The 18,150-nt window shown below is 48.3% G+C and overlaps 2 long non-coding RNA genes across 3 annotated transcripts in view; one reads left to right on the forward strand and one right to left on the reverse strand.

Moving 5' to 3' along the window:
• The first annotated feature begins 6,870 nt into the window (after positions 1 to 6,870).
• Positions 6,871 to 18,150, forward strand: part of LOC109370444 — a 19,017-nt gene continuing 7,737 nt past the window's right edge. Inside the window, exons 1-5 of the long non-coding RNA XR_004161640.1 lie at positions 6,871 to 6,989; positions 7,761 to 7,899; positions 12,077 to 13,580; positions 15,188 to 15,245; positions 16,056 to 16,192. This is a non-coding gene — a long non-coding RNA (uncharacterized LOC109370444). The remainder of the gene's footprint in view (positions 6,990 to 7,760; positions 7,900 to 12,076; positions 13,581 to 15,187; positions 15,246 to 16,055; positions 16,193 to 18,150) is intronic.
• Positions 16,080 to 18,123, reverse strand: LOC109370446. 2 transcript variants are annotated; one of them, XR_004161642.1, is made up of 4 exons: positions 17,536 to 18,123; positions 16,921 to 17,259; positions 16,486 to 16,691; positions 16,080 to 16,169 (listed from the first exon to the last, which is right to left on the reverse strand). It is a non-coding gene; the product is annotated as an uncharacterized LOC109370446 (long non-coding RNA). The 2 variants fall into 2 exon arrangements; XR_004161641.1 differs by having other exon boundaries at positions 16,921 to 18,123.

The following is an 18,150-nucleotide window of genomic DNA, read 5'->3' on the forward strand; positions in this document are numbered from 1 at the left end:
CACCGGGGATACAATCATGTCCATCAGCCAGGGGATCTGCAATGGAGGTGAGTGAAGATGGGCTTATGTCCTTTGCTTGGCTGAGGCCCTCAGTACTGGATGAATCCAAGACAAGAACTGGCGGGACTGTAGCTCTGGCCCAGCCCAAGATTCTAGCCACTAGAACTCCAAGCCCTCACCTTGAAAATGGCCTCCTCCAGGTTCTCCTTCCCAGAAAACCTCTCTAGGAAATCATAATAAAATTTCATTTGCACCCTTGTGCCTTCAATGACCAGCACTCCCACGCCTTTAGCACAAGGGCGATGTTCTCCCCCTTCTGCAGGCAGTGAGACATGAGGGAGGCTTTGCTTTTAAAAGCATTTAGACCCCCAAAACTGTGCTTTGGACTCCCAGTATTTTTCCTTGGATCCAAATGTAGGCATTTCCACCCTAAAAAGGAAGCATTTTGATTGTAAAAAAAAGAACATCTGGAACCTAAAAATGAGGTTTTAGTGACTAAGAATGTAAGACATCACAAGTCAGGATTCTGACTCTGAAAATGAGACTCTAGAAAATGTAAGGAAGTTTTGTTCTCCAAAAAAAAAACATTACATTGGACATGAAAAAAAATGTCCCTAATGGCTCTGGGTAAAAGCTCAGATCCACTATCCCTGCCTGTAAATGGCCTCTGTAACTCCCCGGCGGCACTCGCATCCTCTCCTTTCCCCTCCTCCATGGACATTCTGATCTTTTCCACATTGCTCTGAGGGCAATGCTCACATATGGTGCCCCAAACGAGGCGCATTCCTTTCCACAGAGGCCATGAAAAAGTCCCTTGAATGGAAAAAGTCCTCCAGGCAGAAGAAGATGCCATGCCCAATCCCCTGGTCCCAGAGGTGCAGTGCAGTGCCATGGCAAGCAGAAAGGCCTGCAACAGCCTGAAGTGAGATCTGGGTCCTCCTGGTGGCAGCCATCTGATCAGCCCTCTCATCATTAGAGCCCATCGCCCAGCTCAACTGCTGGGCCCACGGCACCTCAATTCATTGAGGAAAAGGTGCAACAGAGATGGAATCAGGATGGACAGTTGGACTTGACTATGGATGCTGTGGGACAGGTTATAATGAGCTAAGTTAATAAAGCTTCTTTGGTACGTGTCACAGTTTAGTTAGTGTTATTCACGTGTGAAAGAGGGTGAGATACAACAGACTGGAAAGACTACACTGAGAGCAATGGGTGCTGGGACATTCAAACATCAGGATACACATTTAGCAAAAGCCACCTGTTTAGTCAATGCTTGAAGTTCTGGTAATTGAGCTGGTCCTGCCCAATCAAACCTCCTGCACACCGCAGAAGTAAATTGAAAAAATGGCACCCATTGACATTCACTGACCCTTGCTGAACATTTATGGAGACCAAACAGTGGATGTGAGCACAGTGGGACCACGAGTGCTCTGCTTCATCAGTAGTGACAGTGACAGCAGGTCACCTTCACTGGTGCAGATTCATATCAGCTGGCAAAAATCAAAAAGCGTAGCTGATGGCAGTGACTGTGTTGAGAAACAGCATTTGGTAGCTGAGAATTTGCTTATCAAATATTGTTATTGTGCTCTTTCTGTCTGTTGTAGTTTCCATAAGAACAGAACCGTGCAAACAGGTTATGTGTGTGTCTTTTTGTTGGTTTGTTGTTTGTTGGCCAAGGTAGGATCCATCTGGCCCAACCCCAGCTCCAGAACAGACACCCAGAGCAGGGTGCCCAGGCACACATCCAGGCGGCTTTTGAAAATCTTCAAGGAAGAGATTCCATAAACGCTGGCACAACCCACATAGAGCAGACATAAGTGCTCCTAGTGCTTATACAAACCTCCCGTGTTCCAGTTTGTGCCCATAGTCTCTTGTTCTGGCACATACACCACCAATAAGAACCAGGCTCCATCCTCTTTGCATCCTCTTTCCAGGTATTTGCAGGCATTTCTAGTTTTTTCCCAAAGCCTCCTCTTCTCCAGAGGGAAAAGTCCCAGCTCTTTCAGACTCTCCTCTAGGCCCTTCATCATCTTAGTGGCCCTACCTTGGGCTCTTTCCAGTATCACGGAATCATAGAATCATAGAACAGCTTGGATTGAAAGGGAACTGAAGGATCATCAAGTTCCAGCCCCCCTGCTACAGACAGGGTTGCCAACCGCTTGATCACATACTAGATCAGATCATCCAGGGTCCCATCCAACATCGCCTCAAACGCCCCAGGGATGGGACACGTCCAGATCTCTCTTGCACTGGGAGGCCCAGAACAACAGATGCGTGTTCGTCAGATGTTGGGCTTATAAAAAAAAGTGATTCAGCCTCTCTCTCCAGCCAGATGCCTGCCTTCCCCTCATTTTTCCTCTAACATAGCTTTTAAAAATCTACCTGTATCTTCAGCACCTAAGGGCAGATTACTTGCAGTTTACTGCAAACCTTGATGTAGCAGATCTGAAAGGCATAGACATTAGAATTGTTTGCTTTCCAAAGAAGTGCCATTTGGTTAAATATACAGTTGCCACTTCAGCTCCACTGTTTTGGGGTGGGAGGGTGTTTATGTGGAGAACACAATGTTTGCCAGATGCTACAAAAACAGTTTTACCTCCTACCCATGTTTGTGAGTTTCGCTTTCAGTGTGTAATCAGACATTACAATTCTGATGCTTTCCCCAGAACTCTGTGACAGAGGTATGGAAATTCAAACAGAAAATTTGAGTTTGCTGAATACTTAAAGCTCTACCAAAATGCATTATCCGACTTTCCCAAAAATCCGTGCACCTCAAATCACAGCCAGTCATTCCATGAAATTAATTGATAGAAAGCTTCCTCAGCAAATCAAAGACAATATAAGCAACTGAATTGAATTTTAAGGCATTTTAAAATTACAGAAGATGACATATTTTGCTTCTGGAATCTATTTCAGGCCTTGCCTCAACTCAGTGGCAGGCATAGGCCATAAGTCATAAACTGCTGTTTGTAAAACTTAGGAAAAAAAACAAATTCTATTAAGCATTGAATTAACTACACAGAAAGACTGAGTAAATATGAGATTCCTACTTTTTTCTTCTAATAGAGAGTACTTCACTTGGATGAACACTGTAATTCTTAGATCTTAATTCAAGCAGACCTAATAGTGCATGGTTTGCTTGGAACATGATGAAGTTGTCCAGCGTATATCAACAGAATTAATATTTACTGCTTAAATGCATTTTAAACTGAAGCAAAAAAAAAAAAAAAAGGGAATTTGATGTGTTGCTTTCCTTCATAAATAATCATATCCTAATTGAAGATCAAAGCCTCTTAGAGGGAACCTGCATTTGAAGCCTCCTCAGGCCAGTGCAAAGGCAACATGACTGCTTTCAGTCCTCAGCCCTGAGCAGGACTGTCAGAAGTGAAAGGTGCAGAGCACTACAAAGGCTCAGCAGCTCACTCAGCTCTTCTTTTCCTTGCAGTCCAGCTGCCAGCTCCACAGCCCCTGCTGCCTCGACTGCTAGTGAGTAGCAGTGCCCTAGAGAAGGTGCCCCAGGGAAAGCCATTGGCTGCCTGCTGCTGGTAGGAGTGGCTCCACATTCCCTTCCAGCTGGGAGAAGCTGCCCATTTGGCAGCAGGGGTGACTCTGTTCTATCTCCTGCCCTTGCCTAGGTGGAGTCAGCAGCTCCTTGAGCAGGTGGTGAGCACGCAGTCGCTGCATTGAAGCTGCTGCATGCCCTCCACAGCATGATCCTGCCCTGGGGGCAGCATGGGCAACTGAGATCTCCTTCCTGCTGCACTATCTGGAAGGTAAGGTGCCAACAGGGATGGGCAGGCTGGCAGGGAAGGAAAGGGGGCAGGAAAATGCAGCTTCCCAGCAGGACAGAGGGGAATTGTGCACACTGCTTTTCCCTTTCGGGGTGCCATTGTGGAGGCTGGGAGCAACCATCTCCCAGACTGGAGAGCTGCCAGAGGCTGCAGTGTCACTGACGTTTTCTCAGATGGCAGCTCCATGTTCTTTCTGGATCAGTGTTGGGGGAAGAGACAAGAGCAGTGCTCTGAGGGAGGGTGCAGTCCTGGCTTTGGAGAACCAAATCCCCTAATCTGGCCAGGTTTGCAACAGCCATCCTTCGGTGCCTCCATCCCAAGTTGGGCAATGCAGCAGTCTGGGACAGTGGCCCCAAATGGGAAGCAAGCGGTGGTCCTGAAGGAGAAAAGATGCATTGCTGGTGTGTGCGCACTAGTCTGAATTGTTCTGAGAGCTGCTAGCAAGTTGCAGGACTCAGCCCCAGCTAGTGTTTCCTTTCCCAGCTTGAATTGGTGGCTTTAATTACTGCCCCTGGGATCCTTTTGCTTTCTTGGAAAAGATGCAAGCTCTATGGACTCTGCAGACTGGGAGTGCTATCTGCTTACGGTATTGACACCCTTGGGGTCTGTCACAAACAGGAGGAGGAGAGGATACAAACAAAGTTTTGAGTGGAAACCTGGGCTCCCCAGATGTGTTGGCAGTCATCAAGAGGAAAGGGCTCTTTTCAAGCAGTCTGCCTCCCCCTGCAGTAGGTGCCTGCCCACTCAGAAGAGTTGTTCTCTGCACATGTGCCACAGCTGATTGTTTTAATGCCCTCTAATTGCATGGCCAATGCCTCTGGAGCAGCTGTGTCCTTTGGCACTGCTTCCTTCTTCTGGTCTTGAGGCCCATGGGGTGTTGAGTGAGATGCTAGCACAAAAGGGAGAGGTGGGTGAAAAGAGAGGAGGGATGGGGAGAGAGGCTGTTGTTCCTTACAGCTTTCCCAGCAGCCTCCTGGAACATGTCAGTGTCAAGGGCTCTCTGGTCAGGAGCAGGGAAATGTTCACTTCCTCTTCAGTTTTCCCCTAGTTTCTGAAAGGGGACCACTGGAATCCATGGAGGACCAGGCCGGGACTGTGGCTCTGAGCCAGCTCAGCAAGCAGATGGGCATCTGTCCTCACAGCTCCTGGGAGAAGGCTGGTTCCCTGTCTGGTTCTTCTCCGATTGCAGAGCATCCAGCTCCACGGCTGGGACTGAAGGCACTCCTCTGCCCGTTATGGCTCTTGTCACTGCTTCCCCTTCTCTTGCCACCAAAAGGCTCTTCCCTCCATGCAGCTGAGAGGCTGGCTACAATCCAGCACTGTAACTGGCCTCAGCTGCTCCCTGGGGTGGTGGGGTTGATCTTGGCTTGTCCTCCTGACATATTGGGCCATTACCACATCTCGGGCTCGGCCTCCTTTCTTTTACCTCTTCTTGTACAAGGCTTTTGGGTCAATGCTGGCAGCTTGTCAGGGCCTCAGCCATGTCCAAGAGCAGCTTCACAGATATCTCCAAGGAACAAACCATGTGGAGCTGTCTGAGGCCTAGGTGAGGCTTCCTCTTCTCTCCGTGCTTTCCTAGAGCAGAGGGGGGGCTTCTCCTGGCCCTGCTGTAGGTCTCTGTGATCCCCTATTGCTGTGGTTTCTCTCACTCAGTGCCTTGCCTGGCTGTTGGCACTGGCCATGACTGAATGTCTCAGATGCAGCTGACTCCCCACTTCTCTTTGGTTGTAGTGAATGATTTCGGTTGTGTCCTTTGCTGCTGAGAGCCACTTCCACCTGACCTTGGACACAGTGACAATATTTGCTGCTATGCTGTCCAGAGTCAGGTTTTCAGAGATATCTGGAGACTGGAAGGTAAAGAATCCAGTGTTCTGTTGTTTAATTTTTTTTTAATTATTATTTTTTTGGTCTTGAATTGACTTCTGCACTGATAGTAGCTAGATCGTGGCAGCCACCTTTAGTTTATTCCTCTTGTAATTACTACCCAAGACCTGTGTTTCAAATGAGATGTCCTGGCATTGAGGCCTGTGAAGTACCTTTGGAAAGGATAGGATTTGACCCCCATGGATCAGAGCTGCCTTGGTGGGCTAGCTGCAATGATGTCTTACACGTAGCCACTATTCATCTTCAGCAGGAGGTGGTGATGAGGAGGTGGGCACAGCGTGAGCTGCTGTCCCTTTTCCGAAGCTGAGTGCTGGAAGTTGAGTCCTGCTGAGCTGGCTCCATGCATTCCTTGAGGGCTGGGAGGAGTCCTTTTCAGGGAGGGCAAGGGAGCAGTGCAGCCTTTACCAGTGAGGTGAACAAATAGGGCTCACCTCTACCACTGGGAAGAACAAACTATTTGTCTCTGAGCAGGACAGTGACAGACTATTACAGATACCTTTCTGCAGTCCCACCCTGTGTCAGAGTTCCTTAGCCCCTAAAGTCAGTGGTAAATCTGCCAGCGGTGAGCATGACAGAAGCTGTGCCCCCTCACCTGTTCTCTTGGGGGAAGCCTGTCATGCAGGACAGGAACACCTCCCAGGCCCAGAGCTCACAGCTGCAAGAGAAGCTTGGGGAACTGCTGGGAAGTGCTCAGGGAGATGAGAAGATGTTGTGGGTGTGGGGAAGCTCATATCTCCATATCTTGCAGAAGTCTGGGGATGTACTAGGGCCATAGAGCTGTCATATTGGATATATCTGTTGACACAGGTATAGTGGCAGCAGAAGAAGAAGGAAGACCAGGCTGCTCGCACTGCTGTCATGCTCACCTATGGTGGCATGGCACTGCACAACCCCAGGGAGCATCTGCTGGGCTGTGTGGATGCAGACATCTTGGGCAAGATGCTGCTGCTTTCTAGAGCCAGCCAACAGGTGGGAGTTCAGGGCATGCACGGAGAAGGTCTGATGGATGCCCCAGCTCCAGCCTCTGGGGGGGTGGCATAACAAGATGGCATCTTTCTAAGGATCCCAGAGGAACAGTTTACCGTGAACTTGCAGTCCAAACCATTCTCTAGATTCCACCCAGTTCAGTTACCTCTTCCACCCCTCATCCCTTCAAGTGGTTCAAAAAGTACTTTGCTTTTTTATCCTCAGGGGTCTCAGCTAAACCTTGCCTTGGTGCAGAGTATCACTGAGGTCAGCTGCGCCATCCAGGCTGTGGGTGATTGCCCCAGCTTTGGGCTCTTCTCAAAGCAGGAGGCACTGAGGACACTGCTGGTGAGTACCCAGAGCCAGGGCCATTCTACAGGGGAGATTTGGGGGGTACCATAAGGCTGGTTTCCACCAAGGCTTACTGGTTTCCCCTGGCTTCATGGGAGCTCCTGGAGCCAAGTCTCCCCCTAGCAGGGACCTTGTGTGCTGCTCCTCAGTGCCTGTGGCTGTGCAGTAGGGTCCATCCAGCCCCTGGACAAGTGCTGCCATGCCCTGTAGTGCCTTTCTGGAAGCCACAGAGGTGATGTGACCATTGTGTGTGCAGGTTTGGGAGAAGAACGGGTCCCAGGGGATGCAGGAGGGCTCCATATGATCTTGCCCACTGCCTACTTTGGTTGTCTGTCTGGAACTTGCAGGACTGGGTAAAGGAGGAGCCCTGGGACATGGCATTATATCCTGTGCTTTTGCCCTCAGAGCGGCTGAGGTAATGGCTGCTCTGGGACATATACACTAGGTGTGGGGCACAGACAACTGATGTGGTCCCAGTGACCTTGACTATGAGGCTAGGAGAGGCTGCAGTTTTTGTGTGATATGGTGTTCTCCATGTGCTGGCCTGGGAGGAAGGCTCTGACTCTCCATCAGGGCAGGGTATGGGGCAGACTTGGGTCTGCTTAACCTGGTTTGTGAGGAGGAGAGTTTTCTTGCCTGCTTGCGAGCGTGGACTCAGAGTGTTGAGTTTGGGATTCCACATTATGACAAACCCGGTTACAATTTGAGCCACTCTGGAGAGTACTACTACTAAATCCACTTGTTGTTTTCTCTTGCCTTTTTCTTCAGCCAGCAAAGTGAAGACATCTCTGAGCAGGAAGGAAAATCGTACCTACTGTCTGAGTGCTGCCAAAGTATCTTTTCCCATCTATTCATTGAAGGCATAAAAGCAAGATGGAGGCCAATGAGGGCAGCCGTGAACATCAAGGTACCTGCTCTTCCATCCCTTCCAACATCCCAGTTGGGTATGGCAGAGCACTGTGCAAGAAAACCTCTGTCATCCTTTCCTGCTTTCAGCTCCTGCACACATTGTGCTTGGAGGGAGGCTCTGGGTTGGCTTATGACGGTACTTCTTGAGGCTGAGGGGCCCTCTACTGCTTTTCAGGACACAGTCTGTGTGAGTAGCCATGGGATGATGGGGAAAGTCAGGAAAGTAGTGCTTTAACAACTGCCATCCTTCTGGCTGGAGATTGAGAGTGCCAAGGCCCCTATGGATTCAGGGCAGGCAAAGAAGCAGGGCTTGCTGGAGGAAAAGCTGAGAGTCAGCCCCAGTGAAGCTGAGAGCAGCCTGGGGAAAGGCTGCAGGGAGGAGGTACTTGCACAGATATGGCTCTTAGGTCAGGGCAGAGGTCCCAGCCAAGAGAGGAGGGCTGTGCAGGTGGTAATGACCATGACAAGCAGCAGGAGAGGCCTTTGGGGCAGGGGTCAGTAAGTAGGTTTGAGATCCAAAAGGAATTGCCCTCACAGAGTACTTTGCCCGTCAGCTTTCTGACCCTTGGTTGCCTTAAGCAACCAAGGAGGCTGCTTCCACTCCTGTGCAGGTGGAGGAATATCTCCCAGAGCATTTAAGTAGTCTGATATCATCAGTGGCAGGGGGGTTGGCGCTTGATGATCCTTGAAGTCCCTTCCAACTCAAACCATTCTATGTTTCAATGATTCTATCAATTAGGACATAAGAAATCAAAAATGTTGGTAATGGTGGTGTACCATTGAACATTACATAAAGGCTCGGACTGCACTGTGCCTTTTGTTAGTATGGCATATGTCCCTTGGCATTTTTTTGTTAAATTAAATAAATAAATAACTTTCTGAGAGGTATTATCATGTATGATAGCAAAGAGCAATGAGAGAAAAAGCGATGTTCTAAAAACCTCGTACTAAAGGCCAAGCTCTGAAAAAAAATTAGTTTTCTGGTACAGAAAGAAAGAATCACAGGAAATAAACTAAATTTTAAAAGTTTATCATAGTCAGGAAGTAGACTAAATACCTTAGGCTGTGATTGGACAAGCTGTGTTACTATTTTAGGGCAGCAGAAGAACGGGGATATGCATTTCAGCACTGGGGCATGGAGACAAATGGCTGTGTAGGGGCTGGGATGTACTGTGATTGAGGAGCCATGGAAGAGCAATGAAATAAGCTGGGCAGGTTGCTGGGAACTCAGAGGCACTGCCAAATCCTCAGAAAGCTGCAGCAGTAGCACCTGGCAGCAACACCCCTCCAGCCATGCTGACTGAGGCAAAGCATGAGGGAAAGGCTCTCCTTTAGCAGGTCCTGGGGCTTAGGAGTGGGTCCTTCTGGTGATGAGTGAACATCCAGGGCCCTTGTGGCATCAGAGCCACCTGCACATGACTTTTTGGCACCTGTCTCCAGCAGTCTGAATTCTCCCTTGATCAGCCCCCGGGGTGGGGCCCCTGGGCATTTGTTCCTTTGTGGCCCGGTCAGTGTTTGCTCTCAGTGATGCCCCCAGTGCCCTCATAAACCTTGGACTGGCTTTGGTCTGTTATTTCCTCAGAGGTTTGTTCCTGATGCTTTCTGTGTATGCAGTTCAGGAACTGGACATCAGAGGGCTCACCAACATGCAATCTATACGAACAGATGGGTCTCTGGGTATCACATATCTTAATTCTTCAGGACCACTGTAGCTGTTCTGGGAGCTTCCAGGAGTGCAGTCATTTCCATCATTAGCCAGCTCGACCTTGCTTGCATCATGCCTTCTTAAATGTCAGTTTTATGCACTAAAGTTTCTAGCTGAATTTTACAGCTCATACGCACTATTAGTTTCCACTGGCTATTTTTGGAGAACCAGCTGCACATGGCCAAGATAAGTAAAAGTTCATTACAGAGTAAAATTTTGTACGTTCATCAGTTATTAAGCCCAAGTCACCTCTGCTGAAGTCTTCTTCTCACAGTGGGTAGTGACATGAGCTGAGGCTGGCTGCTCACCTCCTGTGGTTCAGGGTGTTTGAGTAAGCTACGCAGAGATCTGATATTGCGTTCTTTTTCATCCAGGCCCAGAGGTCACCTCTGTCTCATGAATGGACTTGCCAATGGCAGCAAAACATATTCTGCAGTCACGAATGCCATTAGAGAGCAGCTTTCAGCCAGGTGACACTTCTTTGGTTGTCTAGGGGAGTCCAGACAAAAGCAATGGGAAGCTTGGGAGATGAAAGAGGGGCTTCACCAAGAGAGGTGAAAAACTTTGAAGAGTAGAGAGGAGTTCAAATCATGTTGAAGCTAGTGTGACACCGACAAGTAACCTTAAGCTCTAATCCTACCTGTAAATGCAATCCCTCACCCCAACAAAGAGTCACTACTCTAAACCCCTACCTCAAATCTTGCTTTCACAACGAAGTCCAAACCTGACCCTTACTCTTACTCTGCTGGTCCCTCTAACCAGTAGCCCTCATTCCTAGGACTGAAATGCAAGCTTGAGCTTTCTCCTTTGCCCCAGGCCTAAAAGAAAACGGCCTGCAAAGAAAGCCCATACCATAAAAAGTGACCAGGTACCCTAAGCAGCATGCTATACCATCTCCTGAAAATTTGCCTCATCTTTAAAGGTCAGCTCTAATCTTTAAACCCTGTCTGGAACAGTTTAAGTCCAAAGCCCCTTATTGCTGTACTCTCACCATAACCCTAGCCATTGCCTGTGCTCTACAAAACCAACCCACAGATTGAGCCCATACTGTAAACACTGACCAGATATTCTAAGCAGAACACCAAACCCTTTCCTAAAAAAATTCCTAATCCCTCGCTCTGATAGGCCATCTCTAATCCCTAAACTCCGACTTAACTATATTTCACCTCCAGAGCCTGATTTCCATGCTCTCGTTCCACCACTGTCTACATGTTCCTAGCCCTACCCTGAGCTACTAGGCCTCTTGAGGAAGTGCAGTGATCCTAAGGTTTCCATGGCAGCCATCTGTTGTTGGAAGGGAAATGTGGCTTATAGGCCAGAGGGAGTGTCTGTACCAGGGAAAGTGTGGGACAAGGCATGGACGCTGCACAATGGGACAGAGAGCAGTGTGAGAAGGGAACAGAGGAAAGGGAGTGCTGGGAGGAACAGCAGCACATGACATTGAGCCAAGTGGCACTGAGAGCTGGAGGGGAGCATGGGGCCTGGTGGGCAGTCAGGGCTAGCAAAGGCAGTGGAGTTCAGAGAACCCACCATTATGCCATCTGTGGTCCAGATGACCTGGACACTGGTATGTGAACGATGGACGGGGGATATGGGTATATCAGATTAGGGATCCAAGGGTCAAATCACGTTTGTGATAGCTGATAACTGGGGAAGGGATTGCAGTAATGAAAGGGAGGAAATAGAGTGGATCGAGGAGGAAGAAACAGCTTGAAATATAGAGGAGATGGATGCAAGGGGGCAACTCAGTGTGGACGGGGATTTGTTCAGTGCTTGTCTGCACAGACTCTGTGCCTGATCATTGTGCCTCCTTATCTGGCCCTGCTCCTGGCTATTTGCTGTGTGAGTGTGCTCGCTCTTGTATGTGTTTAGGAGTGATTGTACATGCGTGCTTTGCTGTCCAAGAGCAAATGAGGCTGGCAGGTGGAGGAGGAGGACAGCCGGATCTGGAGAGATCTTGGGTTGAAGCTCCCAGGTGGATAACAGTCCAGAGCCTGGGCAGTGCATCAGGGAGGCATCTGAACATTGTCATGGATTAGATGGACACCTGTATTTGAGGCAAACTCTGGAAGAAAAGGATTGCAAACATCATTACTGGAAAGAAATGTCTATCAGGCTTTAGTAATATGATGAGATCCAAAAAAGTTACCCCAACCTGTGCTGTAGTGATGCTGCAAGCTCACATATAAATGGTACAGCAGGGTATTTGCACAATGTGTGTTTCTTGAAAAACAGCTCACTCCAGTTTCTAGAATCTACATGTTCCTATAAGGCCATTCCGTATAGTTGCAAGAAATGAGAAGACCAGTTACTTTTTAATTAAAAGCAGCAATAGCAATACTCTCACAGGAGATAAGATTAGGAGCACTGTTTGTTTCTCATTAGTCTCATACTTACAAATCTTACAATGTTTGTAACATGTCCTTAACTGCGGTGTGAAACATGATTTGGATTTGCATTGTTTTCATAGGAGATGTTGTTTGGTGGCACATCAATGCTCAGCTGCTTTCTTTAAAAATCGCAAGAATGCTTTTTGTCCAATGATGAAGACGTCATTTTTATCAGATGCCTGTGAGAGAAGAGCCGAGCTTAATGCATGGCAATAAAAAGAGGAATATGAGAATTTCTGCTCCCTTTGGTTTTAGCTTTAGTTAAGATGTATGAATGCACATGAATGGTCCCATCAGGATCTCTGGGGGTACTGTCATACAGGATCTAACATGTTATTGCTTCTGACCACAATAGCCGCTGTTCAGGAAGAAGGAAAAAGATACAACCATCCCACAGTCAAAGAGAAATCTTTCTGAATTTCATGCCCTGGAAGTCTGAAATGAACTCTGCTGTGAAAATATTGTGCTTATCGTCTCCAGTCAGGGATGAATGACTGCACACTCCTTAAACCTGCAGTTGGAAAACCAAAATAAATCATTGCTGCATATCAGATCTTGCACCTTTTACTCATGGAAAGGATTCTGCTTAACTCATACAAATAAAGATGACATGACCAAGTGTGACATCCTTTATGGGATGTACGCTTATCAGAAAAAATACTCTGTCATTTCCATCCTCTGAATCAATTATTTACCAAAAGAGACTGGAAGTTTCTTTGCATTACTCTAAAAGATAAGCTAACTGATAAAAATAAGCCAACTGGAGAATTTATTTAAATCATCTTCATTAGTCTATATCAGATCTGGATGCTACTACAATGGACAAGTTCATTTGGCAGAAGCAAAAATCTTAGAACATGCTTATGGCATAGATCTCAAATTTTTCCTGTTATTTACATTTCCTGACAAATAAGTGGAAATTATTCAAAAGCACTGGAATGAGTTTAATCATTGTATGTTTGTCATCTGAAATTGGAGACGAATGATGACCGTTTGTAGTGCACCAAAAGGGAATATCCCACACTTTGCAATGGAACTCCCTGTGGTCCTCGTTCATGAGTTACAGCATATCAGAACAAGAAAGTGGTCTGTTTGATCCAGCGAATGTTAGCAAGACCTTTACGTGTCTGAAGTGCAACAGACGATCCTCCAAGGGGAGCACACTGACTGGCAGCAGTTCATTAGAGCAGCTTGGAAACTCATCAGCAATTACACAGAGTGCTTTGCAGGGGGAACCTCTCTCATCCTCATGTTCTGTGCAAAATGAGACACCATTTTGGGTGTCACTTAAGAAAAAAGATAGAAGAGTAATTAGCACCAAGAAGAAACAAGCTAGGGCACATAACTGTAAAACTGCTCATCCACAGCCAAGTGTTCCACAGAAATATCGCTTATGAAAAAGAAGAGTTAAAAGTGTCCTTCAGACTTGTAGAGCTGGGAGGTATGCAGATACGCAGAATCTCCAGGAAAAACAACAAAAGACATGATTACTGAATGATAACCTTCTTCCTTTGGGAAATGGAGCCACTACAGTGACTTTGAAGGGCCAACTTGAAATGTTGCAGCTCTGCAGTGTGGAGTAAGGTAAGATTTGGGGGCTGTGGTGGTGTGTTTCCATTTCTATAGACAACCTACTCTATAAGCCTGCAACTGAGTACACAGCAATATGGTTAGAGTTACAACAAACAAAAAGAGAAACAAAATTTTGATCATTTAGCTTCCCTCTCTCCCCTCTACTTCTAGAATTTGTCTTTTCTGTTACAAAATCTTCTCCACTCAGAGTAGAATTGGATGTGGTGGCATAAACACAACCAAAGTGGTCCTTCAACACTGTAACTTAAATGTTGATGGACTCATAACTGCATCGTTCTCTCTCCAATGAGCAGCAGTTTATTTATCTTTGCCTACAGGGATCACCTTTCTGCATCCATAGTCACAAGAACCGTGAGATGCCAGAATTAATGGAACCAGCAGGTTCTGACAAACCAGTAATACATTACAAGCAGTTAAAAACAAGTCTGAGCAATATCTCATAAACGTGGTGATTCTTTGTAAGTGTTTGCTGTTTGAGACAATGGAAAGAATGTTATATTCTCTCTGGCCAAGTGGTATCGGGCACCAATTTTGCTAAAGACAATGACTAATCAGTCTCAAAAGATAAATCCCTTGACATTGGCTGACAGCATCATTTGAGATTTTGTAATACATTTCATACAGTAATTGTATTTGTAGACTACAAATACACATTCACAAAAACGTAGAAGATAGCTGTACATTCTTGTTTACCAAAGTTAATGCTCATGCACATGAACTGTTCAATGTAAATCACCAGGACTGCTTGCATTTGAGAATTGCTGAACTTTGAGTCACTCCTGTCAGATGTCCAACACCAACCAGATCTGCAAATGCCATCTGCAGCTGTGGGCTGGACGTGGGAGTATGAGAGGCCTTTTCCAACCATAGTGATGCTGTGATTCTGTTATCCTCCACCCTGCACCTCTCACCCCACCCTGCTGCTCAATCCTGGCGACATTCTATCTAGTCTTGCAGTGGGACATCCCAGGACCCCAGAGCCTCTGAAACCCCACTAGGGAATGCTGGGAGTCACTGGAGGGTGCTGGGAGCTGCTAGGGTTTGTTGCCTGCAGGAGCAGGAAGCTGCTGGGGGTTCTCACTCTACTTTTTGGACTCTATCTGTGCCTGCTATCTGTGCTCCCTTAGCCTGACTTTTTGGGGCTGCTGCCTTTCTTTTTTTGGTGTCAGCTCAGCTCCCTGATCCCAGGCAATGCCTTGAGGTGCCTTTAGCCTCTGGTGGGGGGAGCAGGGGTGCCACAGCCCCAATGCTTGCGGTGACAGGGTGAGGCCGTGCATCGCCAGCCCAGTGTTGGTGGGGGTGAGGAGCAGTGCAGACAGATGCTGCAACAAAAGCAATGCCTCTGGCTTGCTTTGAAGCTTGTTTTGTGTCATTTTATCTTTCTTGCTTGTACCCTGTTACAGATTGAGCAAGGGCTGCAGCCAGGATCAGCCGAAACCTGGGAGCAGTTCTGGCAGTGAGGAGATCATGGGGATGGGGAGTGCTGGGGTGTGAGGCCCCCCCGCTAAGTGGGCCTGCCTGTCCCCTTATAACTTGGTGCAGGAGCTCCCAGCCCAGCATCACTCTGCAGCTGGCTCACAGAATTCTTCTTCCTGCAGGTCTGGGGCTGCAGTGAGGATTAGAGCACAGCAGAGCTGTTCCTGGCTCTGCAGTGAGGTAAGCCCTGTCCTTGCATCCCCCGCCTCTGTATTCAGCCCTTTGGATGGGGTTTGTGGCTGAGGCTGGGTGCTAGATAGAGGACGAAAGCACTTCCTGCATCCCTCCTCCTGTTTTCAGGGTGATGGGGTGCCCGGTGCCAGGCTCCCCCCTGGAGTTGGGCCCCCACCCTGCAGCTTTGTTCTTCTCTTCAGCACTGAAGACACACATCCTCCAGGAGGATGGAGCGGCTGCAATGGGAACAAAGAAGTACAGGGAGCAGGGGTGCTGGGGTGCCAGCAGCACTTCATTCCTAACAGGAGTTGGGGTCCTGGTGCTGCTTCCTCCTGTGGGGCACCTCCCTGCTCCTGCGGGGGTGGGGGTGCCTGGGGACGTGGCATCCTGGGGATGTGGCATCCTGGGGGCAGGTGCATCTTGCCTGCCCTCCTCCGCCAGCACTGAAGGTGCAGTGATGCAGCTGGGTTCTGCTGGTGGCTGTGAGCAAGAAATGGCAGAAGCTGCCCAGCAGTGTGAAGTTCTCTGTTCTGGAAAGCGCAGTGTCGGTGCTCCCCAGCTGGTGGTGGAATCCCCCAGTGCCCCCATCCCAGTTCTCTGTTCCCCTGGGCCCCGCTCAGCACTTGAGTCCCTGTTTGTCCCCCAGCTCTTGGCTGAAGCTGAGGCTTCCCATAGTGGTGCTCCTTGCCCTTTGGCAGTGCATACATTCTCCCACAGGCAGGGTGAAACCCCCAGCGCCCTCCCCCCTCCAGCCTGTTTTCTGGGGTACAAAGAGGAGCAGTACTTCTCTGGTGACCAGAACTTTTTATTTTCCAGGTGCTCCTGCAGATATGGCGGCAGTTTTGTGCTCGGTTTGTCTTCTTGCACATCTTCTTACAGAAGAAGCCGTTGGGAGAACGATGGGAATGGCAGACATTACTGTACATCTTCCTGATGAGGAAAAAAGAAAGGAGGTGGGGAGTGGGGTGCCCTCTGGCTGAGGAGGGGACCCCGTGTGTGGGGATGGGATGGGGCTTAGCCCTCGAGTTTTCAAGGGGGCTCTTGTATGGGGGTGGAACTGGGGTAACTTCCCTCTGAGGAGGGGACCCCGTGCATGGGAGTGAGATGGGGCTTAGCCCTCAAGTTTTCAAGGGATCCCCTCGCATGTAGGTTGAACTGGGGTGCCCTCCAGGTGATGTGGGGACCCTGTGCATAGGTAGGAGCCCCTGGTGAAAGGGTCTCTCCCCTGAGTGTGTATCTGTGGTACCTGGTGTTAGTTGTTTTTTTGGTTCCGCTGTCTCCTCTTTATCTGATGTGGCCTTGCCGTTCTTTAGGGTCTTTCTCTGCTTGCGTCGTCTTCATGCCCATCTGCTGGCTGATGGCAGTATGCAGGTGTCCTTGGCTGAGCTTCTGGCTGGTCTTGCGCTTTGTCTCCAAGATCCTCTGTTTTGCAAGCTCTCTCAGTTCTATTTTCTTATATTTAGGTAAAAAGAAGTATAACCACAAGTTATTTTCTAGCAATTTCTGTCTTATGTGGTTCTGCATCTTTCTTTCAGCCCATCCCCTCCCATATCTATTTTCTTTCAGCTTACAGTTACTATTTTGCCAGTACTGACAAAATTATGATTTTACCACACTGACTATATTTTTGCAATGGATGATAAGGGGAGTGCGCTGCATGTAAATGAAAACATTAATTAACCTGGGGGCATGCAGTTCTACAGCTTTGGAGTGAGAAACTGTTTATACAGCATGTGGGAAATCTGCAGTCTGGAACATCTGAATGCTAATGCTGCAGCTCTGCTCAGTGTGCGTCAGCCGTTGTCTGCATGCAATCTGGATTGAAGGAAATACACTCCCACTGCAGGATTAGAGGCTGAAAATTGGGAAACTTCATTATGGTCAATAGAATCTTCCTTTAAGGAGTTCTAACAGCGCTGTGACACGTTCCACAGGTTGACCTGCCTCTAGCTGTTCTCCCCAACTTGCTTTCCCGTCCTGTGGAGGATGGGTGCCTCTCAACATCTTGAATTACTTCTTTCTAGGAGAGAAGAAAAGAATTGGGTGAGCTAGAGCAGGAGCTTATTTCCTTGAAGTAGGAAACCTACAGACATCGCTATCTATCTCCTCCCAGCCAAATCCCCACGGTCACTGGTAACATCAGAGCACAGCAAGCTCTACTACGTTTGCAGAAGCATCAAATATTTCTATTGCTCTGTAGCGGTGTGGTAAAGAGGGCACTTGATGGCAATAACTTGGCAAACAAGGAGCTTCTCACGGGACTGCTCACTTGCATACACTGACATTGCATACATACCCATAGGATGAAGTCCTAAAGTGTGCAGCAGAAGTCGAGTGCTGAAAGCATGGCAGAGTTCCTGCAGAAACTGCTGCTAATGCGCCTGAAAAAGCCATCCTTCCGTACTGCTAGGAGCAGAGAATGTTGCATCTTGGCACCAACCTAAAAGCCAACGTTAACTCTGTGAAATGGAGAACGGGCTTCACTGACCAGCACAGCACACGCTGACTGAATGGCAGCTAACATTCATGCGCTGGCATCACACGCAGCATTCTTTGTATGTTGTGGGCACCGACGCCAGAATATGATTTCTGCCATCATTCACTCTCTTGTATTTGATTACGTGGAGCATCTTACAGCGGGCAATCCCAGTAATTCAAAGGAAAGAGAGAAGCTTTCCATGAAAACGAGCGGTGTCACAGCTCATGAAGAGGAACACGGGACGGAGATTAAGCTTGCGATCCCCGAGCCGCGCCCGGTATCTCTTCCTCTATGGATTAACCGCGACGGGAAAAGCAGGCGGGCACCTACGAAAACTGTCGATCGCGTTAATTAGAGAGGCTCTGCCAGCACTCGGGAGGACAGCAGCGCCCGGTGCTCCGCGGCTCGAAGCGCTTCATGCCCGCCCGCCCC

This window comes from Meleagris gallopavo, chromosome 19 (assembly GCF_000146605.3).
Source record: "Meleagris gallopavo isolate NT-WF06-2002-E0010 breed Aviagen turkey brand Nicholas breeding stock chromosome 19, Turkey_5.1, whole genome shotgun sequence".
Taxonomy (NCBI): Eukaryota; Metazoa; Chordata; class Aves; order Galliformes; family Phasianidae; genus Meleagris; species Meleagris gallopavo.